The following is a 27994-nucleotide window of genomic DNA, read 5'->3' as shown; positions in this document are numbered from 1 at the left end:
ATTAGAAAAATATCCATAATATATATATATATTTTTACCCAGAATGTTTATTATTACATACAATTTAACCAGCGCTATACCTGTCACTATAAATCACTCCCAATTTTTTTTATTTCCCTGAAATTCTATGGACTGTGAAAGGGGCCCAGGAGTGTTGTTCAGGTGAATAATGCAGGCTACTTGAGTGCAGCTTGACTGTTAAAAATTAAATTGACACAAGCACGGACTATGAAATTGCGCAAATTGGATTTGCGCTAATAAATTCGCCTAATGGACCCACGACAATTTTGGAAAAACTTGCATTTATCGAAAAAAAGTTGGTACTTTTGGAGGAGGTGGTTTGAGGTGTATGAAAATTGACATTTCACAAAACTACAATGAAAACACTTCTTTTGAATTAAATGAGTCGTCTAACCGGATACCATTTGCGCCACAAGAGATCACGCAGCATCACACAGCTCATTAAAAGTTGGAATTGTTGGATTTAGAGCTCCTTTGTAAAACCACGATTCCCCAAAATCTTTTCATTCGTAGGGCCTTCTGCTGAGCTTGCCACTCCAAGGCCTGAATAAGACGCCAATGTCTCCTTTGATTGATGATGATGAGCACTAGTGTGGCAAAAATTTGAATGTATTTGTATTGTTCCAACACATTCTCATTCCTAAGTCTTCACATTTTGACGTTTGGTTAAGGACCCCTCCGCCTCAAAACTTGACACTTTGGGTGTCCCCAACTCATCCTTTTTTGAGGTGTTGGCTGGTCCAATTAAATCAAAGCTCCCCAACCTCCGGGCCGCAAGTATCCTAACCCTAACCTTTGAATCTCAAATCAAACTTTATTTGTATAGCACGTTTCCAAAAGTCAATTTTAATCAAAGTGCTTTACATAAAAACATAATCAAATAATAATATTTTCTGCCACCAGATGCCCCTCGAAAAATGGCTCTGGGTTTTTTTATGGGTTAAGATGCAGCTGCTGTACTCTACGACCCTCCATGGATCTGGACAACCCAAAAACATACAGCACCTTTACAGATCAACCCCCCATAAGGAAATCTGTGACTATTGCTCTATACAACCCAGAATATCAGACATTTGAGTGTCCTTTTGGCCTTCAGTGATGTGTTCTAAAAAACGATCCAGCGTTTAAACAGTCAAATATTGTTAGACTTTGGATCCACCTGTACTCACTAGTTGTCTTCCTGTTCTTCAGAATAGTGTAATTCTTCACCGTTTACGTGCATATCGTAATTCCATGCAACATTTTACAGTAGTGAAATGTATGCGGAGTCAACGAAAATCAACTGATTCTGTCACAGAGAAAAGTGGCTTTGTGACATTTTACGTTATTTTGTCCCAAAACAGACAATAAAAGCCGTTTTTCTCAAAGTAGGTGTTATGTAGGTGTAGACGACTCCGATGTTTAAGCATTAAATAAAGAATCAGTGGTTGTTTTTTTTTTACATTCAGTTTCTCTTTGGGCTTTGTTTGGGGTAAACAGAAAGGAGCAGCTCTGGGGGGCTAAAACCCACAGTTGTGCCTCTGTGACTTGAGCCCGGCTTTTCAAAACACTTTTTGTTGTGAGGCTTTCTACCTTCTGGGATTCGCCACATTTAAAACATCACTTGATGTTTCTTCCTGAGGCCTGTAGATAGGTTAAAACACTGGTTCTCAGCCGTTTTTCACACGTTCTCCCTGTGAAATTTCAGGTGAACAAACCCCCCCACCCGGCATAAAACAGCTTTACTGGAATGGGAAAGAGCTTTATAGTGACACAGAGCGCTTTGGCAGCAATTAAACAATAATAAATCATTACGATAACACAAAATATAAAATGAAAAGCAATAAAAGTATCAAAAATTAATGTTTGATAGTACACATGAAATACACATCTTACTGCTACAAAATTCTTCATTTTGTAAAGAACTAAACTTTTTTCAACAAAAACATAAAAATAGAGACCTTTAAACCAGAAGAAATGACTTTACTGAGAATGGAGACCACACTATATAAGGATAATCATCCTATAATTCAGTATTTTACAGATTCTTGAGGTTTTAGTCCAAGGAATTTTTTATGTTATGGGGAACTTTGGGCTAATAGAATATAGAAAATTGAATTCCATCCATCTTCTAAACCTGGAATCCCTTTTGGGGTCTACAGTGTTGCTGGAGCCTATCCCAACTACTGTTGGGCGAAGACGGGGGAAACCAGGTAGCCAGTCTGTCATAGGACCACACACATATGCTATGTTTATACCTCGCCTTTGGGTCCACTCACGGTCTCACCTGTCCCCCATTTCCATCTGAATGAAGGATCGCCTGCGGACCTCGCCTCTGGCTTGTCTCGGGCCCCCAGCTCTCCCAGCTCCATCTGGATGAAACCCATCTGCTACACTATTTAAACATGTAATTGTGGAGTTAGATAAGCTGATTCTTCTTTAACAGTCCTGGTAAATCCTGTCCAACCTGGGAGAAGATTCTTCATGTGGACATGCTTGAGGTTTCTTTTTTCTTTTTCTTTTTTTTTTTTTTTTTTAGTTTTTCCTCACTGAGGAGGGTCTAAGGCAGGGGTCCCCAAACTTTTTCTTGTCAGGGCCACATAACTGTTTCCTTCTCTGATGTGGGGCCGGGGTCGGTTCGTAGGCTAACATAAAAATGTAATAATCACAGCCTAAACATAAACATTTATGGTTTTCCAGAAAGCCACACATAGCTAAATTTTAAATAATCCATTTTATGTAATCTTCATAGAAAAAAAATGATGCTAAAACATTTTAAAAACTAGATATATAGCATTACCTGCAATAATGCTAGTGTAGATGCTGTACGCTGAATGTGGCTGCTGAAGATGCTGATAGCTGAAGATGCTGAAATTGATAGCTAAAAACACTGAAGCTAATAACTGAAAATGGTGAAGCTAATAGCTGAAATTGCTGAAGCTGATAGCCAGCAAAAATATTAGCAAAATGCTAAATTGGCCAAAAAATTGAAAATAAATAAAAACAAAATGCCAAATTTGCCTAAAAAACGATCAAGTATTTAGTTTGGCCAAAACAGCTAGCATATGGATAAAATATAGCTAAATTCCAAATTAGCCAAAACAACAGAAAAAAAGCCTAAATTAGCCAAAACAGCTAGCATGTAGCTAAAGCTAAATGCCAAATTAGCCTAAAAAAATGGTCAAATGTGAATTACTATTTAAACCAATAAATAGTCTAAGGGCAGGGATGCCCACTTTAGTTTAGTTTAGCAATCAGCTTTTGTTTATATTTTATGAGTGATTTTATGTTTTTGGACAATTATCAGTGTGTAGCACATTGAGACGATCGTGTTGTAATATTGGGCTATATAAATAAAATTGAATTGAACTGTATAACTCTGGGGCAAGAGCGCTAAGTACTAAACTTTGGGGAAAAATTGACTTAATTTAATTTTACAACTAATTTGAACTGTTTTAGTCTAAACCAGTTTAATATGTTTTTAATTGTTAAAAAAATACACACTCCAATTGAGAAAGGTTGAGTTGGATTAAATTTAATTATTTTTGCCATTATAATTCAAGTCAATGTATAATCAGACTAGCTGGTTCTTTATATAATGTTATTAATTTTTGAATGTGTTTATAAAAACTGTAACATAATACAATTTTTAACATCCACCAAAACACCTAGAAGGGATAAAAGCTTGTGTCAGTCATTGAAACTACATCCATTGTTTTTGACTCAGATCCAACTTTTATAGTTTTGATCTTTTAGAAATGCTAAACAAATAGCGTTTTGCAAAACAAGCCTATTCCTGTGAACATAAAGGAACCCGACGACACATTTTCTGTTACTACCAATAATTTCGTACATTACAGTGACCTGACAATGGGAGTATTTTTAGATGGCTTCATGAAAATTCAGTGGATCGTAAATTCAAAAGGCTGATACAAACAGCCGACTAAAAGCCTCAAACAAGAGAAACCATATTTCTGTGTCACACTGATCTTGCAACATTGAAATGATGAACAAATCGGATCCTTTTTTCTGTGTTTGAATCATAAGAAAACGTACAAACTAGGACGACTTTAATTGTACACAATTTTCGAAGGGTTCAGTTGCATAAAGATGTTCACCTTCATAGGATGAAGTCTGTGTGTGCCAGCTGCTTGCCTGTGGTGCATGTCAGATTTAAAATGAGCCTCATAAAGAGGTGTGACTTGTGCAGCTGTGGGTTCAGAGCAGAAACTCAAAGAAACAATGCCTCTGCGATCTTCCGTGTTGTGTAATCTTGGTTTTGTGCGGCGGCACAAAGTTCTTGTACGGTGGCATCTCTCGCCGCCGCCCCCCTACGACTGATTGATTTGCTGTGACAGCGGCTTTTAAGTTTGCTGTGGCAGCTCCAGCACTTTCTCAGCGTGGCTCCTGCTTTATTTATGACAGCGACATATCCGTCTGGTACATGTAGGGTCCAAAATCTTCCTCTTGTCGGGTGACACTATTTGCATGGCGCAGCAGTTCCTCACAGTAAATGTAGGAGGCATGTTCAGGACTTTGTACGAGATTTTTGTAGGAGAGCTTCCAGTTATCTTGCAAAAAAAAAAAAACACTCCAAAATAAAAGACAGTTTGTTCTGTGTGAGAAATTGTGAGCTGGCTAAGAGGAAATTTGCTTTGTATAGCTATGAGTGGGCGTGTGGTGCAGAAAGTGCAGAATCCTGAAAAAAAATGTATAAGAACGGAAGCATTTCTGTCGTTGTTTTGTGGGATTTGTCTTTCACATTAAACTAATCCCAACACATCTTCAGGAGAGAAGCAACTAAATCCACTATATTGATCTTTTTGAAGGACTTGAGTGATCTCATCTGATGACAGATGCCAAGTCTTGACTTGAGGATTGCATAGGGATTGAGCGGTAGTCATAGAGCTTAACTCATAGGTTGGCCTTTTCTTATAAGACTAAAAAAAAAAGCCTTTTTCCTAACTTGTTCTGATAATATCGCTGTTGGGCTCTTCTCAGTTCACTCCACCTACCCAAAGAGGTGACAGACGCACATTCACTTCTCTTTTGCAGCCTCTTTTTTGCACAGTAGGAATGACACGATCCCTCTTTAGACCAGTCTAGACCTCTGTCTGACCTACATTAAAGCTCGTCGAGTGTAATCGACCACCGAGCCACATACAACCCATTTTCCAGGGAGTCCATGTTTTTTTATAAAGTGGTTGAAATGTGGATTTTACAGCAGCACATGGCTCGTTTGTTATGGCCCCTCAGCAGTCACTGAGTCCGAGAACTATTTTGTTTTTGCATAGGTAAAAAAAAAAAAAAACATATTTGCACACCTCGTACCCAGCGAAAAGGGTCATTGTCTTTGTCTTAGAAAAATTAGACAATGACATCATCCATCCATCCATCCATCTTCTTGACCGCTTTGTCCCTTTCGGGGTCGCGGGGGTGCCGGAGCCTATCCCGGCTACTGAAGGGCGAAGGCGGGGTACACCCTGGACAGGTCGCCAGTCTGTCGCAGGGCCTCAACCACACACCCATTCACTCTCACATTCACACCTAGGGGCAATTTAGAGTCACCAATTAACCTATGAAGCATGTTTTTGGACGGTGGGAGGAAGCCGGAGTCCCCGGTGAGAACCCACGCATGCACGGGGAGAACATGCAAACTCCACACAGAAAGGTCCCAGCCGGGATTCGAACCGGGGCCTTCTCGCTGTGAGGCGAGAGCGCTAACCACTTGCGCCACCGTGCAGCCCACAATGACATCATGGTAAGTGAAATTGTTGAAAGAAAAAAGTTGTTTATGAAGCTGGAAAAAAAAAAATAAAAGTCCACTAACAAAACCAAAGTACACCAAAGAAAGTCTTGAAATTATAAGATTTTTTTTTTTTTTTTTTTTTCTTTTTCAACTAATCAGGTCATGCAAAAACTGGGTGTAAAGCACACATCTTAACTTATCTGCCGTAATGCTGATGTGAATGATGTAAGCTGAATTTGGCCGCTGAAGATGCTAGTGCTGATAGCTAAAAACGCTGAAGTTGATACCTGAAATCTCTGAAGCTAATAGCTGAAAATGCTGTGGCTGATAGCCAGCTAAAATTTTAGTTAAATGCCAAATTAGCTTGAAAAACAAAGAAAGCCTAAATTAGCCAAACAGCTAACATGCAGCTGAAATATTAGCTAAACTCCAAAATAGACGAAAAAACAAAAAAAAGCCTAAATTAGCCAAAATTGCTAGCATGTAGCTGAAATATTAGCTAAATTGACGTAATTTCCTTAAAAACAAAAAGGTCTTAAATTAGCCAAAATAGCTAGCATGTAGCTGAACTCTACACCAAAATATCCTAAAAAGCCTTAATAAATGCCAAAATTGTCCAAAAAGCTAGAATAATGCCATGATAACTTTCAACTTTACTATAGTCCAACTACATATAATATAAAGCAATGACTAATTGACTATTAAGTTAGTCTTCAACTACTTCAATAGTCGATTAGTCGTCGATTAGTCGACTAATCGTGGCAGCCCATATATATGTGTATATATATATATATATATATATATATATATATACACATGACATAATCAGTTTACTGAAGTAAATACATAACATTCAAACACAATCCATTGTGGTCTGTATTCCCCAATCTAGTGACCATTGATACACACTGCTTATTCATAGAGACTTCTGGGAAAGTTTGGAATTGTAGCCTTAGAAACTCTAACAAAGTGGTGAATGTCCTATATATTGCACTAAGTAGTGAAGAAATTCAGTTACAACCCATGACATACTTCCTTGGATTTTAATCAGTAGTCATGGAGGCGACTCACAACAGAGACCACACTCTTGACCTTGTCATCCATCTTGGCTTGTCCACTGGAGTGTCCTCTGTTGCTGACCCGGCAGCCTCTGATCGTTACTGTTTGTCTTCTTAACATCCCTGGTTTTACCTCTGTGAGAACTGTGAGGAATCTCTACTTACATTTATTAAGGCTTTATATTCGAACCTTCCACTTATCTCCCCAGCCCCTGTGATTTTATTGTTAAAGTTTTTACGATTAACGGTTCTGCATTGACTCAGTCGTTCCACTTAAACCCAAGGAGGTAAGTGTAAAATCTGCTCCCCTGTGGAAAAGTGAGCAAATTAAACAGTTAAAGAGAGAATTCAGAGCTGCTTAAATACAAGCTGAAGAGAAATCATCAATTATTCCAACGACAATTGTATAACAAGGTGGTTAAACAGAAAACGTTATCTCAGAAAATAGGAATAGTCCTCTTTGTAACAACAAATTGTTCAATTAAGTCAGATGTAATTACATTCATGATGCCAAATATCACCTTATTTTGAAACTGTGCAGGATGGAACAGGTGGAGGAAGGTTTCAGGTGTGATGTGTGACAAAAAATTCAGCAAGAATGAAAGGAAAAGTGTTGAAGACTGTGGTGAGAGCAGCCACATTCTTATATTTAGTTAGTTTTTGCGCTGCTAACATTAGCTTGAGACTATTAGCTCACGCGCGAGTGCACAAACTGTATGGCAAGCAAAAGGGGTCAATAATTGCTAGGGAAAGCACCATAAAATATGGCATATTGTCCATGAAAAATCCATCTTTTTACACCGTTAAAAAGTGAAACACAATGCCACTGCGGCACCGATAACCGATGCTTGTGTGTGAATTAACGAGAGCAACCTTCCACATGATGTTAGACGTAGACTTCCGAGTATCAGGAAAGATTTGTTCCTCTATGGATGTTTCACAAAATTAAAAAAGGAATCAACTGTTTCTATGTGAAAGCATGTTGATTTGGTAATTTGATGACCACAAAAAGATTATTAATTGTCTGCAACAAAGAAAGCATGTTTTAATATTTGTAATAGTTTATTAATGTAAAACTTGTAAAAGAAGAAGAAGAGCAAATAAGAAACACTAACTAATAAAATCAAAATAATACTGTTGCTAAAAGTCAGCAAAAGTTAAAGATAGAAAACATGGAGAAGCCGCGGTGTAATGCCGTGGGATCGAACTTAAATTTGAACAAAGGCCTTAAGCTATAGTCATTTTATGCAAGCACAACAGCATTTTTGACGCTCGTAATTGACAGAATAAAATGGCGTTTTCGACGTGGTTTTGAACGTGCTAAAACTACTGTAGCCCCGAGGAAAAAAAGAGTTAAATAATTTAACCTCTTAAGTGATTAATATTAGTATTAACATTAATACTATTGATTTTTAGAAAATGTTATAAGTTGAATTAATCTGGGTTATGACACAGACTTGACAAGAAGAAATGGGATTGATTGTGCATAACAATGTTTATTGTTTGTGTATTGAAATATGTGGATTATGCAACATCAAAAGAGTCAGTTCGCAGAACTATTTTTTATGGCGTAGGAATGCGGAAGTTCTACAGGTGTTCTTTGTTTTTTCTTTGGACTAAAATGAGGGGCGGGGCGAGAGATTTTTCGAGAAGAGAAAAAAAAAAGAGAGATTGAACTGCACGTGACGAAGCGCGCCCCGCATGGAAAAAGAAAAGACTACGCGAGGAACGAAAACTTTCTGCTGAAAAAAGTAAAGAGAAAAAAACTGAGAGCAGTCTCGCGTGGCTGTGAAGGTGACTGAACGCTCCCGGTTTCGGAGTTTTCGTGGTTGGTGTCCCGGTGGCCACGGAGCAGCTGCAGCCCAGGAGAGTGTCTGATCTTTCCCGCGGCGGACTGCAGGAGGAGCGCGTTGGAAACTCCCCTCAGCGGACGGCAGGAGGAGCGCGTTGGATATCCCCCTCGGCGGACAGCAGGAGGAGCGCCCGTTGGATCTTTCCCGCGGCGGACTGCAGAGGCGGCATAATGGCGGAGCAACGGCTAAAGCTATTCGGCTGACGAGGGACAGCCTACAGCTGGAGGCTGAGGAAGTTGCGTTTTCAGGCCTGCAACGAGTTTTCCCCCGGGGGTAACTAACTGTGTGAATGTGTGAGTGAGTATGGGCCCAGTTTGTTATTTTTCTTGAGTGGTGAATATATTGTAATATCCGTGTAAACGAACATTAGAAAACAGTTTATTACGTGTTTCGTTTCAGGGTTGAAATTGCAACTGTGTTAAGTATTTATTTTTCTTTTAAGGTAAACTGTGCAAAAACAATATATATTGCTCAATATTCTTGTTTATTTTTTGAGGTTAAAATATATTTTTTCTTTTTATTAAAGTTGCATCAGTGTTCAGTTTCAAAATGGTTGTCTGGTGTCCCTTTTTTTAGGAAGGCGTAATTGTCTACTTTGAGTTTGAACACTCCGGAGACTTAAATAGGTAACCCGATTGGGAGCTACCATAGCTCAACGAACCCAATCCCCCATCACATCTTCGTAGGTTATTAGTCGTTGAAGTAACACTGAGTGATGGGGCTACACTACTGTCTGATGCGCGGCTTTGAACGCGCTACAACGGCGGTTTAGATGCATGGTTTGGAATGCGCTAAAACAGCGATTTTGACCGGTGGCTTTAGAAATGCAGAAACAGTATCTAAAATCAAAATAATACTGTTAAAATTCATCAAAAGTTTAAGATAGAAAACATGAAGAAACCGCGGTTTAATGCCGTGGGATCGAACTCCAATTTGAAAAAAAAAAGGCTTTTGGCCATAGTTATTTTATTCAAGCACAATTACGTTTTTGACGCTTGTAAGTGACAGAACAAAACGCTACCTTTGACGCGTTGCTTTAAACACGCTAAAACGGTGGTTTTGACGTGTGGCTTGGAATGCGCTAATATGGCGGTTTCGACGTGTGGTTTGAAACCCCCTAGAACTCCACAGTTCACGCCTGCTTTGGGACATCACAAGACAGCTTAATATACCTGATACTTTTAAAAAGTGGCCAATATGCATTTTTTTTTCCTGGTGAGTATTGGCACCTTTTGCTTGCCATAGGTCGTAGCTCTCAGTGACCGGGAGGGGAAGGGGGCGCTCTGTGTAAACAGTCCCACCCAAAAACCAGAATTGTATTTCTAATGAGCTACTGATGCTGTTCACAAAATATGTCTTAAAAAAACAACAAAGGATTTTTGATTTTTTTTTTTTCCAAAAACTTCATAAACTGTTTCCAGAAACGATTTTACAATTGAAAAACATATAGTTGGAGTGAGACATTAACTTGTGCAATCTGGCAATTTTTCCCATTTGGGAATTTGAGGATCAGTTTATGTTGTAGTACAGTTTTCATGGTTTCTGTTTGGTTTTGTTCGGGTTTTTTCTCTGGTTCCTCCATGAACACACCTGGCTTTCAATCATTCCAGCTGCTTCCTGTTTGTTAATGAACCCTCAGTGTATTTAGGAGTCTGGTTGTCAGTTTCCCAGGTTTAGATCTTATTGTCTCTACTGGTGTATTGAGTCATGTTGGTTTGTTTGAGTAACTAAAGAGAAAATATTAGAGGAATGTAGAGAATTTTACTTTTACATTATTCATTTAGAGAGCAGATCTGTCAAAAATACACATGAAACTAAACATTCATTGTGTGGAAATATAAGAGAACATTAAAGCTCCCCAAATCTTTGCATATTCTGTTGACTAACTAAACAGTTTTTTTTGGTTGTTTTTAATCAAAATAAGTAAAAATGCAACTTTTATGGACACTTCCATGTAGGGCTGGGCAATGCAGGATTTTTCATACCACAATATAGTTTATTTTCATATTGGTCAATAACGATATATATCATGATATCTTTCAAATGACTATATTTGTTAAATTGGATGCTCTGTAACTCATAAGAGAAATGTTTAATCATCAGCGGGTTATTTAGATGTAAATATTTGTTTCATATTATACTTTAAACAAGATAGATTCACTGAAGGAACATGATGCAACTGCCTCTAATAACTAAGATAAAGCATACGTACATATAACAAACTTAATTGAAAATTAAAGCAAAAGGTTTCAAGGATCAAAAGAGAACATAAATAAAACAACACCGAACTTTTTGATCAGTTCAATTGAAGAACAACCCACTAATTCTACAAATTCTAATGCTTTCAAGTTTTACAGAACAAACATAAAATTGACAGTTTCTCAACATCTGGTGAAAAACTCGGAACTTAAAGCACATTTTCAGAATTTGTTTTCGTTGTTTAGACTGTTGCTAAAGCATCAACAGAAGAAGAAACAAGTGCAGAATGTTAATCCTCAATAATGGATCAATAATGGTGCTTTCCAGAAATCATTCCTAAAATTGGCTCATCATAACTCATATTAAAATGTTCCTGCTACATTTCTAAGATATAAATGTTACTAATTTCCTGTACAGCAACATTTTAAAGTCCATCCATCCATTTAGGACTCGGTTTTCTCCTCCTGACTGTGGGTCCGATCATGTGGGGAGATCCTCATTAATCTCTGTTTCTGATGTTACCACTAAGCCGGACTCTGTTCTGAAATGTTTCTGCCGTTGTTGGTTCAATTATTGACTAAGATTAAGGAGAAATTGAGGATCAGCAGGAAGCAGGAGTGGGCTGGAGCCAACAGGGTTGGTTAACTGCAGACGAGAAGGAAGAAGGAAACTAAGAACTTCTGGCGAGTCAGCAGGAGGTTAATAATAGGGCCAATGTCGCACTGCCACTCCTTAGATTTTGTACATGTTCCACGTATGTAATTTTGGTCATGTTTGATGCATTTATGTAATTCATAATTATTTTATGAGTCTGTTACGGCTCCAACATGCCAACTGCCTCAAGTCTAGGGGAACATGAAAAAGGGGATCATAGCATAAAACTGGACACCAGCAAGAATAAAAAGAACAAAATGAAATTATTAGTGTGGTCTTTCAAACAAAAAGACAAAAGGGGTTGGAACCTTGGAACCTTGACGAAACATCACCCAGCAATGTCAACTGTTGGAGTCAGCAAATACCTGCTAAAGCTGCCTAATCAAAAGAAACAAAGCCTGTAAACTAAATCTATCATGGTCCAACCCCAAACTAAAATAACAAAACCCAACAGTGTAAGACTGCTCAGGACAAAAAGGGGAATAAGAACGAAACAAAACCTAAACCTCAAATCCAGCAGCCTCACCAAGTGAAACATTCTGACTTAAATATCCTATCAGGTTCTGGTTAAGATTATTGACCCCACCTGCCAGGTGAGCAGAATGGCAGGGTGTGTGGAAGGTGTAATTCAGAGCAGAAGCTGAATGTAACACCTCCACCCATAAAAACTGAGTCAAGGGTGGAGTTCACAGCAGCGTCCCTCATTCATCAATGTGTGCAGTTGTCTGTGAGGGTCATTAAAGCACCACAAAGTACCATACAAAGAGCAGATATATCTGGGAATGGTTAAAGTTACCCCCAAGTCGAGGTATCTTTGACCCGGTCCCGGACGGATGAGCGGAAGAAGATAGATGGATGGGAATCTAGCACAACATAAACGTAAGGATGATAGGATTCACTTTACCCAAGATTAATTGATTACTGATCTATTAAGATGAAATCAAGTAATCGATTTAAGCATAATATATCAATAATCGATCCATTAAAAAAATATAGATCAATCTAGCACAAAAGCTAAATTCTGCTAGCTTGATGCTAACATTTGGATTTTCCATAAGACGGCTAATGCTAACACTCGGTCGACCTAAACATACATTGCTGACTAAATGAACTCGCCGTCTAGTGGTGAAACACCCACCAGGAGAGGCAGAACAATTGTTGGAGCTTCTCTGTTTGAGAAACTATGTAACATTGTAGGGTTTTAACAATCTCATTATTTCCCTAATAAATTTTACAGTATGTGAACTGTATCAGATTAATATAAATATATTCAAAACATATAGTACATTATTAATGTATTTCTGAACAAATTTGTCTAAATGTATAAGCTTTACAAGCTCAAAATTGAACCAAATTGAAATGAGTGGATGGAAAGAATTGAACAAAAATGGAATCAATTCGATCCAGGCTCTGGTGAATCGAATCAATTCTGGAAATGATTGATATCTGGCCCTAGTGTAACAGAAGGTTCAATTTTAAACCAAGAATTTTGGCATCCCTACATATATTTTATTTTTCTTTTCATTTTTGCTTATCCTAAAACACAAAAAATGCCCCGTTTCATTGTTGCTACAGTGATGTCTAAACAGTTCTTCCCAAAAATGTGCTTATTTTTTTCTTTCACTCAGTGTCCACATGACCTTTGGTCCACTCTAAACTCTGCAGAAGTGGGCATTTTGACAGCTGCTGCATAGGGAGCATCCCGATTAAAGCAAAGACCAAAACGGAGCCTGAGGTCAGGACCACAATCTGTCTTACAGGCTGACTGGAGAACCCCAAAGGATGAGGAGGCTGTGGTCTGCCGTTCAAACCTGAGCATAAGCCACTGCCGTCATTAGGCCAGGATGTCAGGCTCGGCTGCCCTGAAAGATCTCTGAATGACCCCACTTCTGCCAAAACAGAAGCATTCCAGTCCTTTAATAATCCTTAAAAGCTGAATTTAGTGGTTTTTTTTCTGGAAACGAACAAATTACTTCGAATAACTGTCAAACATTTTACATAACCCGTCTCCCAATGTTTTCCACGCCTTATTTAGGATGCTAAATGAGGTACGCACAGCTCCTGACAGTGCAATTAAAACCGACTGCAAGTTGGACTTGTTTGGAAGGGTTTCCAGGAGACGGTTTTATGTCTCTCTGCAAATGAACTTGGCAACCTGACTTGGTGGAACAATTGCTCTTTGGACGGACAAAACCGAAATGGAAGTGTTTGTCATCAACCAAACCAGCATGAACACTTTGTGTGCAAAGCCAAATGCATTGGTAAAGGGAAGATGATTTGGACTCGGGCACCTTACCACTAATCCAACCAATGCCTGTGTGTAGTAAACACTATGGTCTAATGTCAGCTCAATTATTTAGCATGTAAAGAAACAGAAAATGGGCTCAACTAAGTGAAGTGCATCTCCAAGATAAACAAAAACTGTTATTATTTTTTATTCTAGACCAAAAAACTTGATGTCAAGCAACTTATACTCAGTAAGTTATAAAAAAAATAAAAGGACCATAGGTTATTTTAATTCACTGACAGTACTCTTCTTTGATTTTAAAGCTTGGTGTGGACCAACTTACAATTTTATGTGCAGTATGTAAGTAAGAGTGTTTACATAAATGTCTTGCAAGTTTGGATGTTTTTAAGAAAAACTTGCTAGAAAAACATTAAAAAGTGATTTCTAGAAACATGTTTTGCATATATAATGTATTATTTCATTAAATGCAAGTTGCCTCCTATAGTACCGTTTTTTACTTAAAAGCCTTACTATATACCATATAATGAGCATTTCTTGACCATTGCTGCAATAATAACCCAGGTACCTGGCGTCCCATATTGCCAGATTGGACAGCTTTCTGCTCTAATCTTATGTGTTTTTGTTTAAATTGGACAGTTTTTCTTTTTTTGTCTCCCAGTCGGCACTATCAGAGACTGTTGCCTAAAGTAACAAACACCCGTCTATAAGAGACCAGTCGGTATAGGAAGATAAAAAAAAAAAACGACAGTTTGCCTTATAATCTGAAATATGGATGTCGAAGTGTTTTGAGAGGCACATGCCGCTCTCTAAAAACATCAGATTTTATTTTTTTATTTTTTATACATGTTGTAAACAAGGTTTGGACTTACAAGTATTGTAAATACGCCAACGCGGTTAACATGTAGCGGTGTCGGACTGCCTTGTGTGTTAGTAACAACATTGCAATATAGCGTAATCACAGTAGCGTTTGTTTTATTGGTATCGGTCTGACTTTTTCTGTGTTGCTAACAAAGTTGGGAGTTACATGTATTTGTAAATATGCTAACGCAGGCTAACATGTTACGGTGTTGGACTGTCTTATTATGTGTTGCCAACAAGGTTAGGCATCAGTAACTGTAACATTTGTTTTAATGGTATCCATCTATTTTTTTTTTTTTTTTATCTGTTGCTAACAAGGTTTTGAGTCGCACTTATTTGTGAACATGCTAACGCAGCTAATATGTAGCGGGGTCGGACTGTTTTATCACGTGTTATAATTGAGGTTGGAAAATAGCGTAGGCCTAATCATAGTAACGTTTGTTTATTGGTATTCGTCTGACTTTTTCTGTGTTGCTAACAAGGTTGGGAGTTACATGTATTTGTCAATACGCTAACGTGGCTAACGTGTAGTGGTGTTAGACTGTCTTACTACTCTACTAACAAGGTTAGGAGTTAAGGTAGTCATAGTAATGTTTATTTTTAGTGGTATCAGTCTAATTTGTGTGGGTGTTTTTTTTCAAGTTTTGCAAAAAAGATTTGGAATTGGAGGTATTGCAAATAGGCTTATGTGGCTAGCATGTAGCATGTTGGAAAAAAACGTCCAAGGCTATGTCCGAATTCCCCCCCTACTCACTTTATAGTGTGTTTGCCATTTTCTAGTGCTGTCTAAATCTACTAATTCTATAATCGAGAGCACTAGGAATTTCCCAGAAGTCTTTGCGAAAAACTAGCGTGCATCGATGTTCACTAGATTAGCGAATGTAAACCACAATGCATTGCGGTCGAACAATTTTGAACAAAAATGTGTTTAAATGTATTTTTTTATTAAATCATCAACTATGTTCACCATCAGAACACATTGGAGTCACAAATAGACGTCGTGAAATGTTTGCATTGATTCGATTTTCACTTCGTGAAATCGGTGACGTCACGTCTGGCATCTAGAAAAACAAAACAAAGTTAGTGAGCATGGCGTCCGAATTGCTTTATACCATATAGTTTTTCAGTATTTAGGGGTTAGGGATAGAATTTGGACACAACTGTGGAGTTCCGAACACAGTTAGTAAATCTGGGTGACTGATGACTTTTCTCTTTCTCTTTTTCTTTGCTAAATGAGCCTTATAGCTTGGCGCGCCTTATAAATGAAATAAGTTTGTAAGCAGACCGTTCATTGACAGTGCACCTTCACTCCTATTCGCTATCAGAATGTATTTGGGATTCTATATGACAGGTTTTAAGATGGTTGTAAACACAAACTACCTGTATAAAATAATGACTCCTTTTAAAAAGAAAAAAACAAGATCTACGACTAGAAAATGCTTGTTAGAAAAATAATGAAATTTACTTCAATCTATTAGCTAAATGATAAAGTAGCCTAAAAAGCTAAAAAAAAAAATCAGGTAAAGCTAAAACAGCTAGCTCTAAAATAAAAAGTAAAAAAAAAAAACTGAAAAAAAGCCAAAATTAGCCAAAACAGCTAGCATGTAGCTGGAATATTATCTAAACTCCAAAATATCCCCAAAAATCTTAATAAATGCCAAAATAGTCCAAAAAGCTAGCATAATGCTATTATAACTTTCAACTTTACTACACTCAGACTCCATATAACATAAAGTAACAACTAACTGACTATTAAATTAGTCGTCAACTATTTTAATAGTCAATTATTCGACTATTCGGAAAAAGTTGTTATGAATAAACCTCTTTGAATGGGGTTTAGAATGAAGTCACCCTAACATATATATAACCCCAAAATTAGTTTGAAGAAATAACCCAATTGTTTCAAGAATGTTAGGGGACAACTGTTATTTTATTGGGATGACAAAGATCGTCATTATGGTAGATTTGCTGACGTGACTTTTGCCTGACAGTGCATCAGTTTTTCTAACTTTCAAGAAACAAAAACAAAGAGTCATGGCGTGTTCTTCTGATTTCCGAGAACTCCAAAAGCTTTGAATGATTGTTACTGAGTTTTCCTTTATTTCTGGATCTTTTTTGTTATCATCTTTAATCTCCCACCACTACCAGTAATAATGGGAGGCTTCTGTTTGGAGTGAGCTCAGGAGCTGACAACACTACAGACGGCCACCTTGGGGAGATTACTCTATAAAGCAAAGCAAAAATTAAAGCCAGTGTGCAATCAATCCAGCTTTGATTAGATGTTAATTCATATTTACTCCTTGAAGAATTCGTCCCTCTGCCATCCGCTTTATCAGTGTCACACTCCATTTCTTTCTGGTTGTCATTATGCTGTAAGTTTTTCCCGTTAGAGTGCCTGAACACCATTAAACCCGGGAAATTTTGCAACAACAGCAAGATAACATGCAGCTACTGCTGTCCTTTTTGACAGATTTTGACATTTACAGTGGGAAGCAGGTCACATTCTTCTCTGACCTGTCAAAAATCCAGGCTGTCATTTCATATAACTGGAGAACTGGTTCAGAAATAAACTTTTTTTTTCTGACTTGATAACTGTACATTGGCGGTCGGTGGCAGCTGCAAACACAGTGGACATTATTCTAGTAGTTGATTGTTGGCTAATTAGGGACTTGGTTTGCAAACAGGAAATTGTCAATACTGCCAATATCAAATAAACAGCATGTTCCAAATTGGCCCTTCTTAAACACATGCTGTCAAACTTTGTGCCACAATTGTTGGAGAAACTGGCCTGAAAAACAGACTTACAAGGGGAGTGTCACTAAAGATTTATTGACAATTGGCGAGCAGGCTGAGATCGGGCGACGGGCTGACAGGCAGTCAGGCAGGCAAAGAACATGTGGCAAAGCTGGCAATCGGGAGAAAAGAAAAAGCAGTTACAACACGATTAACAAGATCTTATAAAAGGCTGAGCGCTAAAAAGTAAACAACGATCTGGCGTGAAGTTTGAGATGGGCTGGGACTTACAACTGTGCAGAGATGGGCGGAAAAGTAGAAGCTGTGCCAGGTAATTGGTGGGGAGTTTGGGTTTCACACACACACACACACACAGAGGGGAAAACAGACGCACAAAAAGGAAAAGGGTGGGGAAAGACTAAACTGAGCCAGGCCCAGAAGCCTGCTGAGATCATGACTAACGGTCTTTCATTAGGAGGCATGTTTTAAAATGGATATAAAACGAAGACTGTGGTTCTAGAAATCTCATTAAAAAAACCTGCTGCTTCTTTTAATGACACTCGAGTCCCCCCGAGTCTCCCAAAAAAGGAGTCTAATGGTTAAAGTGGTACATAAATTCATATATACTGCATGGAGCCGCACTAATAAAAGTATATAACTAATATTTATTCAAAAATTACCTTACCAATGACAAGATAATCTCATTTATCTCTTTGTTTTGCTGTGTCACAGCAGCGATGCCGTTTTCCCAGCACAATTTGTCGTCTTTGTTTTCAGTAAACATTTGTCCATTGATTGTAGGCCACAATTTCTGGGCATCATCGTGGCAAGGAGGAGCAGATGGACTATTGTTGCTAAATACAGTCGCGTCTCGGTAATGCCGCTCCACTGATGAGTTTACGATGTGTAAACTGCTCTTCATTGTTCTATTAATCTCTTTGAATCCCTCCTGCTGTAATCCTGGATGAGTTTGTCTTATGCTTGCGTGTCAAAAGGAAAACAAAGTCCTTGTTTTGTTCAGATCCATAACTGACCACAACGATTGGATGGAAAAACGATTAGTTATGTCAAAAAATCAATGCAAAAAACATATCAACTCCTGAATGCTACCATTTCTGGATATATCTGCATCTTAAATTTGTTTTTACGTTTTTTTTTTTTACACCTTAAAGCCCAAAATTTTGCTGCAAAATTAAATATCTTAATAAGTATTTGCTTAAACAAGGGTCCCACAACTACGGCCCACGGGCCGAATCCGGCCCGCTCCGCCTTTGGCCTTGGCCCTTCAACAATAACAGAGATTTTTTTCCCCTCAATCTGGCCATATAATGTTTATTCCACACTTCTGTAGTCATCAAGTGTTGATTATTTTAATAAAATAATTATTCATTTTTGGACTTTTTTTCTGTCAAGATCCCAGAAAAGGTTATTATTTGGCTATTTGTTGCTTTTAGGAAAACTTTAAATTTTAACATTTAGACACACCCTACGATTTTTACCTCTTGTTAGCCCACAAATGGACCCCCCCCCCCCTAATTAGGGAAGAAAACAGTTATATGACCCTCACAAGAAAACGTTTGCGGGTGTCAACAGTTGCACACCATCCTAATACACCCGTATGTATTCATGAGCCATGATAGAACAATGGGTCCAGTTCTAAATCAGGAGCTGGAAAAGCTTTGGCACAATCTCAATGAAGAAGACCCTACCTTACTTCCAGCTATGCTGAGGTACTGTTACTTCACTTTACATCAATCTATTATATTTTTGTCTTTAAGTTCATGGATGTATTTTAGACTGCTTTGATGGTTCTCTAGGATTGATGCTTTGTCATGATCTGGCCCCTAACAAGTCTAAGCATCTAGGCTCTAGGATTTATTGATCTATGGTCAGAGTTTATCCGAGGCACACGGGACTTCATCAGCACAGACCCTGACTGCCAAAGGTTATGGACTTAGATTAGGGACATCTTTCTGTATAACCAGTAAATTCCTAGGATCTCTTCCTATTGAAACCTGATAATTGGTCAGCTATGACTGTTTTGGTTGTGATTGTATTTCATTTGAAGACACAAACAAAAAAACAAAACAGAGGTGTGTGGTAAAAGGATGTTTACTCCTTCAGATAATGTTTACCATGAGTGAATCCAAGTTTATGGAGGGCAGTCTTGGAAATGAGGTATTGAAGGATCACAGGTTTGTCATTGGAGGCCCAGATTAGGATTGGGTATCACCAATAACTTCCAGAATCGATTCATGATTTTTTTTTTTTCCGACTCATTCAATACGATTCAGTTTGGGTTTTTGCACATAATTTCACACATTTAGATCTTACATTTATAGAATAATACTTGGGTAATCTTTAAATTACATAGATGGATTTTAAAGAATCATATTTAACAAAAAATACTCCAGAACCTGATACATCAATTTGTGAAATTGTCGCGTTACATTATTAACACTACCTAGCTTAGATGTTTCAGTGTTGGCAATGCGTATTGCGGCTCTAATAAATTAATTATACCACAAAACCAATCATTTTCAACAACGCTGTATGATCTAATGTCTTTTGCATGTATATGAAAAAGACTGAGCTTGCGCAAACTTGAATGTATTTGCTGCCAAACGCCTTTTCCAATCTTGAACCAGCCTCAGGATGATGGTTTTGGAGGTTTGTATTGTTTCCACTGCATTTTACCTCTATTCTGCTAAGCTTGCATATGGGTTTCATTCTGTCCTGTTCATCTGTGTTTTTTTATGGGTTTAAATCCTAAATATTGGCAAAGATCTGCTTTCAAACCTTTTGGTTTCATCAAAAAATTTCTATCATCTCCTGCCATATTTGTTTCCAACTGAACACTTTGAGTCTCTTAGGGTCTTGCAAGAACAAGGTAGAATAATGTGTTTTTTTTTTTTGGCAGAAAAGAAAATGGATAAAGATCGATCTCGACTTTTATGAATCGATTAGTTGTTCACTGGACTCCTTCACTGGGTTCTTTAAACCCAGCCCTACTTTTTATGTGTAACTGATAAGCGTGACCTTCTTTTCCTATTTATTAAGGTTGAAAAGTGTCCATAATTCAAGGCCCAATTCTTCCCACAATTATTGTCAAGTCATCCAGAAAAGGTGTACACAGCTGGTGTCTGAATTAAATTTGCCCTTTATGTCTGTTTGGAGTGCTCTTCCCTTTAGCAAGTAAAAAGAGGAAAAAAAAACTTCAGCACAGTGACATTAATGGCTCTTTAATTAATATTAATAGAAACTAATGCACCTCCAGAAACATCAGAGACACTTTGCCTGACCGCAGGACATTTTTGGCTTTCATTGAGATGCTTTGAGTCTCAGAGAAGGAAACAGCACTTTTGGACCCATCTTGTGTTTTTATTGAACATGCTTTTTGGCTTTTATCTAAATCAGCTTGAGAACATAGAGGATTTTATCCAGACAGTTCAGAGTTTTTGACTTGGATTGCAAACATTTTTGTTTGAAATTCTATATCAAATATACTTGTGATTGTTCTCTTTAACCCTTCTGCTCTCCTTGGCTTGTTTACATTAAAAGTGGGGTCATCTGGAGCCCACTTTTAATGTAAACAATGTTCATGGCAGACATAAAATCCTGTCCCCCTTTGTCCACATTTGTCATGGAAGGAATCACACATCAAAATATAGGTGGAGTCATTTGGACCCCAAAGGGAGCGGAAGGGTTAAGCCTAGTTTGTAGCCAATGTTTATTTACATAGAAGGTAGCCAGGATATTGACATCCTTTATGTCTTCCTTTTTATTTCACTTAATAGCAATTTGAATGAAGAGAATTTCACAACTAGAAATGCTGCATTACCTGTGATAATGCTAGTGTGAATGCCTTTTGCTGAAAGTAGTCGCTGAAGATGCTGAAAGTTTTTGCTGAAAATGGTGACGCAATTGACTTTAATTGCTGAAGGAATTTCCTGAAAATGCAAAAGTTATTTGCAAAATGTTAATTTTAGTTAAAAACTGGAAGTTTTGCTAAAGAACTATGAAAGAACGCTGAAGTTTACCTAAATTTCTGAAGAATTTGTAGTACAATTGCTTGAAAATCCCTAATACATGCAAAAATATTTATTGTGTTGCTTTAATATGAGCTAAACTCCAAATTAGCTAAAAAAAAGCCTTAGTAGATGCCAAAATATTAAAAAAGCTAGCTTGTTGCTTAAAACAAGCTAAATTCCAAAATAGCCTAAAATTCCTCTGTAGACTAAATTAATCAAAAAATGTTAGCTTGTTGCTAAAATATTAGCTAAACTCCAAATTAGCATAAAAAACTTTAATAGATGCCAAATTAGCCAAAAAGCTAGGACATTGCTTAAATACTAGCTAAACTCCAAATTAGACTGAAATTCATACGTCATAAACTTTAGCCTGTTGCTAAAATAGAAGCTAAACTCTTAATTTGTCTAAAAAAAAGATAGACAATGACAAATTAGCCAAAAACATGAGCATGTTCCTAAAATATTAGGTTAACACTATTTTTTTCAAAAATTTCTATAAAAGATGAAAACATTGCCCATGAATATATTTAAAGGCTTTTTGTTAATCTACTTAAAATTTAGTAATTGAAAGACATCCTCATGTGTTTCCCAAATGGCTTATTTTGCTCAATATTTCAAAAACTATAAAGTTTACAAATGCCAAAAATACAAGCAGTAGTGTCCTGAACGAACTGAACGTTTTGATACCAAGACTGCTTAAATTTCTGAAATTGTGATTGAATTTTTACTTGTCAAAAACGCACAGAAAGGACCAGAAGAATCACTATAGTGTAAATGCTTACTAAGCATTCACACAATTACAGGGCCCGGGTTTCATTCCTTGTTTCAGTGAGGAGTTTTCATGTTCTGTTTGCATGGTTTCTCTGAGCATCTCCGGTTTCCTCCCACAGGTTGATTGGTGACCCTAAACAGTCCCAAAGCAGCCAGTGCGTCCGTCTGTGTGTGTCCCTGTGAAGGACCGTCAAACTGACCAGGGTGTAACCTGCCTTCACCCGGATGTAGCTTTGGTATGCTCCAGAGACCTCTCCACCACAGACCCCACACACAAGCCTCTTACGGGGAATAGAGAATGGGTAGATGTTTCAATTGCTTCTTTTACAGTCATTTGAATGAAATAGGCATTTATAATGCTTGGCACTATCGGTAAGTGCAGACATTTTTTTCAGCCTCAAGTGCTTTTAGGTTAGTCCTGAAGTAGATCCCAAAAGATTAAGCATTTTTGGGCGTAAAGATGCATTTTCATGCAGTTCAAATGCTGCATTTGTTTTATTCACATGTTGAAAAACTGCTTATGAAAAGATGGATCAAATCCAGTGGACTATGTTAAGACCAATTGATTTTTCCATTCTGAATTCACCCTTATTTTTTACATTTTCAAGCTCTACTTAGAACCTTGTTCCAATATGGGCATGCAAAATGTAAATTCATGCAGTTTTTAAACTGGTCTGCAGATTTTGATTTGAAATCTACAGGTTGGGAGCATATTGGTGCTGCAAAAGTGACAAATAAGTTTTATTTTTTCCACACATAAGACGACATCTCTTCTGAAAAAGTTGTGACATTTTTACCAAGTTGCAATTTTATTTTTTTTAATAGGTTTAAGTAAGGCTGGGGTAATAAAATTGATTAATCGACTGGGATTGATTCAAGCTTAATAGATCAATAATCGACTCATAATATAGATCAATTTAGCACATAAAGCTAAAGTCTGCTAGCTTGATGCTAACGTTAAATGGAAATTCCCATAGGACGGCTAATGCTAACTCGCGGTCGACGTAAACATACATTGCTGACTAAATGAACATTTTTTATAAACTCTCAGGCATGAACTTTTCAAACTCCTTTAGAGACAAATGTTTTTAAAAGTAACCATTTGTGGTCTAAAACATATTTTTTCCCTCATACTGTCTTCTTCTTCTGAAATAAGGTGTAATGCTATAGCGTGATCGCCACCTAGTGGCCAAACTGAAACGTCCTCTTGGAGAAGCAGAACAATGTTTACAATGTTCATGATCTGAACATTTTTGTTAGAACTCCTTTTGAGGAACCATGTGACTCTGTATACTATTAACAATCTTATTTTACAAGTACATTTTACACTATGTGAACTGTATCAGATTAATATAAACATATTCATATCATATATTAGTTTATTAAGGAATTTTTAAACAAATGTGTTTAAATGTCTAAAATCAAAACGGAATAAAATTGCAGAATGAAAATAATAAAAAAAAATGTAATCAAATCAATTCAAGCTCTTTTGTGAATCGAATCATTTCTGTAAATTATAATCGATACCCAGCCCTAGGACTAATATACTTGTTTCAAGATCCCTAATCGAAGCTCCTGGTTTCAAAATGGAGTCTAATAGGGGAAAAAAGGTTTTCTGCTGTTCCAGTGAGAATAGTCTGCTGTCAACATCAGTTGCAAACAAACCAAATCAGACAAGTTTAATTTAAAGAAACCACCCCCTCATGTCACCCTGCCCCCCCACAGCAATAATAAACATTTCCTGATGTGGCGAAGCTGCAAAGAGATGCTCGCAGACATCCACACTGGAAACGCTGCAGCCCACATGCAGACACACTGTCCTCATAATCTCTGCACCATCTGGTGGGGAACTTTACTGTTCCCCTGCGCTCTTGACTCATTAGTATTCCTCTCGCACTGAGAAGGAGAGACCAGCGAGTGTGACATTTTTCAAAAACATTTTAGAGTCAACACCGGAGAGGATTAATTGAGCAGTCACGGGGCCCACCTCAGACAAACCCCACTCATTTCACATAATAAGGAGAGTCTTTTTCATCTCCTTCACCCTTTTTCTCTCCTGTTTAAGTGTATCACCGCTGCTTTGCATTGTGAGCATTCCCCGACTCCTGACGGCTTTTGTTAAGCGTGCGCTTAGATGCACCACTGATATTGACAAAAGAACGATTCCCTCAGGTGGGTTTTCCCTGGTTGTTTAGCTTCTTTTGTGCGTGTGTGTTTTTGTGAAGGGCAACTGAATGGTGAGATTGCAACTCATTCACAGGATGCTTCCAGCAGCGTTTCAAACATTCAGTGTGAACTGAGATCAAAGGCTGATCCTGTCCTTTTCAAATCCACATGGTCTCTCATTAGACCCGCTATGAAACTCCACTGTCACTCAGCTGTGGGTCACACTCTGCCTTTAAGAAGAAATGTGCAGGTTATTGCCATCATTTTGTGATATGATGACGATGACAGAATTTATATGTATTTTTCAAGCAAAATGGGTGTTTTAAAGGTTTTACTTTTTGTCCATAGATGTGGTCGTAGTTTATGGTGATCAGAAATATTCTGAAATAAACTGAAGCTTGGGAATTTTTAACTTTCTTGAAATCCTACTAGTCAGCTTTTGTTTTTTGCAGCGTCATATTGTCCAATAAATACAGCTGTTGGGTGAAAAAAAAATTTTTTTAGGATGATTTTCTGTAAAGAGAACACATATTTTGAATAAAACTTACAATTTTAATATGTTGGTTAAGTAAACTGCAATCTGTAAGAGTAGGATATAAAGATGAATGTAGACATAGTCATAGAGATGGATGTAGAGATAGATGTTGACATAGTCGTAGAGGTGGATGTAGAGATAGATGTAGACATAGTCGTGGAGATGGATGTAGACATAGCACTAGAGGTGGATGTAGAAATACATGTAGACATAGCCGTAGAGATAGATGTAGACATAGCCATAGAGGTGGATGTAGAGATAGATGTAGACATAGTCGTAGAGGTGGATGTAGAGATAGATCAAGACATAGTCGTAGAGGGAGATGTAGACATAGTCGTAGAGGTGGATGTAGAGATAGAGGTAGACATAGTCGTAGAGGTAGATGTAGACATAGCCGTAGAGATGGATGTAGAGATAGATGTAGACATAGTCGTAGAGGTGGATGTAGAGATAGATAGATCAAGACATAGTCGTAGAGGGGGATGTAGAGATAGAGGTAGACATAGTCGTAGAGGTAGATGTAGACATAGTCGTAGAGGTGGATGTAGAGATAGATGTTGACATAGTCGTAGAGGTGGATGTAGAGATAGATGTAGACATAGTCGTAAAGGTGGATGTAGAGATAGATGTAGACATAGTCGTAGAGGTGGATGTAGAGATAGATAGATCAAGACATAGTCGTAGAGGTGGATGTAGAGATAGAGGTAGACATAGTCGTAGAGGTAGATGTAGACATAGCCATAGAGGTGGATGTAGAGATAGATGTAGACATAGTCATAGAGGTAGATGTAGAGATAGATAGATCAAGACATAGTCGTAGAGGTTGATGTAGACATAGCCGTAGAGGTGGATGTAGAGATAGATGTAGACATAGTCGTAGAGGTAGATGTAGACATAGATGTAGACATAGACGTAGAGGTAGCTGTAGACGTATCCGTAGAGGTGGATGTAGAGATAGATGAAGACATAGTCGTAGAGGTGAATGTAGAGATTGACTTAGAGCTGGTTGTAGAGATAAATGTTGACATAGCCGTCGAGATAAATGCAGACATAGCCGTCGAGATAGTTGTAGATATTGGTGTAGAGATAGTCGTAGAGATAGCTGTTGAGATACATGTATATATTGGTGTAGAGAAAGAGATAGATGTAGAGATAGATCAACATAAAGATAGAGATGGATAGATATTTGTCATTGTTACAGGTACAATTAAATTAAAAGTGCTTATTGGTCCATGTAGCAGTAGCTGCGTTTACATGTGCAAAATGTCCTCGATAGGATCAAAGATCAGATTAAAATAGAACTGTGCACATGGACCCTGAAAAACTTAATCCGATTGTAATAAACATTTCCATGTGCCACATGGTTGATCAGAACAAATCATTTTGACATGCGCAGAACTGTCTAAGATACCGGAAATAGTCGTAGAAGAAGAAATAATGAGTTTCGTTGTAAACAAACAAAGATCATGTATAGAGCGAGATGATACCCTGAACGTGATTTCATTATTATTAATAATATTTTTAAGAGCCTCATAATTTTCTAAATCCATGCGGGAAATGTGGATATTGCCTGCACGTAAATATGTGGGAATGAGATCAGTCTTTATTCTGTTTGGATGTGATTGGAAATATGAATTTATGGGATTTTTACACGGTTTCTCAAGACGGTTCGGTGCGAGGAGCGTCATTTCTGCATTCAAAAGCCGCCTTTGCAGGCTCATACCGTCCTGAAGCCGCTTGGAGACAGAGTTCTCCCGGGAGACACGGCTTTGAACTTACAACTAAAAATTATAAACCCAAAAATACATAAAGTGCATTATATGTTAACTAAAAACAGAAAAAAAATGAAAACGAATGTTAATGAAACCAAAGTGCATTTGTCATTAAAAAATAAAAGCAGGATACCTAATAAATATGTCAAATTGCTAAAACCAGAATTATTGTATATTGTATATTTTATTTATAAAATACTTGTAAAAATGCAACATTGTTTTTTTATATATATTACTATACAAAAACAGGCAAATTTTGCATTAGATTTTATTATGTAATGACATTCTTATGTGTAAATATTTTATTGAAGTTGAGTTTTGGTATCTGGAATTAAAATATTTCTTAAAGAGGAATTGTAAAGACAGAAGATCTTAAACTCAGATATGCAAAAAAAAAAAAAAACGTTTTTATAGTAGTATTCATTTTAAAAAGCTTTTGCATCAATACATTTATATTTCCAGTCATACAAAGTTTTGGCATTTAAAGTAAAATGTAAAGGGATCAATGATCTCTGGTGTATTCATATAACTGTATCCCATAGAAACTCAGTTTAATTTGACGTTTTCTGCCTCTTAATTGTTTTATTTCTAATTTGCTGCTATTTGCACACCTGCCTGTGTGACTGCTGCAGGATAAATACAGTATGCAAATCTGTACCCTTCTGAAAATGTACTGGGGAAAAAAAGTGCTGAAAGCAGGCCAGCAGTCAGTGTGTGTGCTCAAAATGCAAATTTTTTCACGTTTATGGCAATTTTTATCTTTGCATTGCAGCTTCCTTTGGCTCCATTTCTCCTCAAGGATCAATGAAGTTCATTTTAATCTGCACAACAGCTTTTTTAACAGACTTAAACAGGTTTATTCAGCAGAGAAGTGATGAAAAAAAAAATACTCAGTGATACATATTTGTTAAGTCTTGTCTTACCAACCTTTTGCAGCAGTTTGTGCAAACCTTGAATGGTAGATGTACTGAATCCAACTTATAGGAAAAATGTATACAAGTTCTGCCCTTGATTCCAACATTGGGAAATTAGTTTTTTGCATTTCTGAGTTATGAATTTGATTTATAAGAGGAGGCAAGAAGTTCAACTTAGTGGGAACACAAAAATGACTTTAGTAACTGACCTTGTATAGACTCACTCCAATAATTTTTTGGGGGGGTCATTTTTAACATGTACTTGTGGCTTTTATTTTGTCGATGGAGGACATGTATAAAGAAAATTAAGCATAAGTATTTTTTCTGAGTATTTCTTTATTCAAATTGTGAATCCGCAGCAGATGAAAAAAAATGCAATTTGAAAAAGTTCCTATTCATGATGCAAACACGCTGGTGGGCCACAAGCTCCCTGCTCCGCTCCATTCTGATGCA

At 37.4% G+C, this 27994-nt stretch overlaps 1 long non-coding RNA gene across 3 annotated transcripts in view; it reads left to right on the top strand.

The window, feature by feature from the left end:
• The window catches only part of LOC112154689, a 137634-nt gene that overhangs the window by 15822 nt on the left and 93818 nt on the right, over positions 1-27994 (top strand). For all 3 annotated transcript variants that reach the window (XR_002920687.2, XR_004949743.1, XR_002920686.2), the window contains exon 3: positions 22274-22390. This is a non-coding gene — a long non-coding RNA (uncharacterized LOC112154689). The remainder of the gene's footprint in view (positions 1-22273; positions 22391-27994) is intronic.

This window comes from Oryzias melastigma, linkage group LG19 (assembly GCF_002922805.2).
Source record: "Oryzias melastigma strain HK-1 linkage group LG19, ASM292280v2, whole genome shotgun sequence".
NCBI lineage: Eukaryota > Metazoa > Chordata > Actinopteri > Beloniformes > Adrianichthyidae > Oryzias > Oryzias melastigma.
Note: the sequence above shows the minus strand (reverse complement) of the source record. Positions and strands in the feature narration are given on the sequence as shown.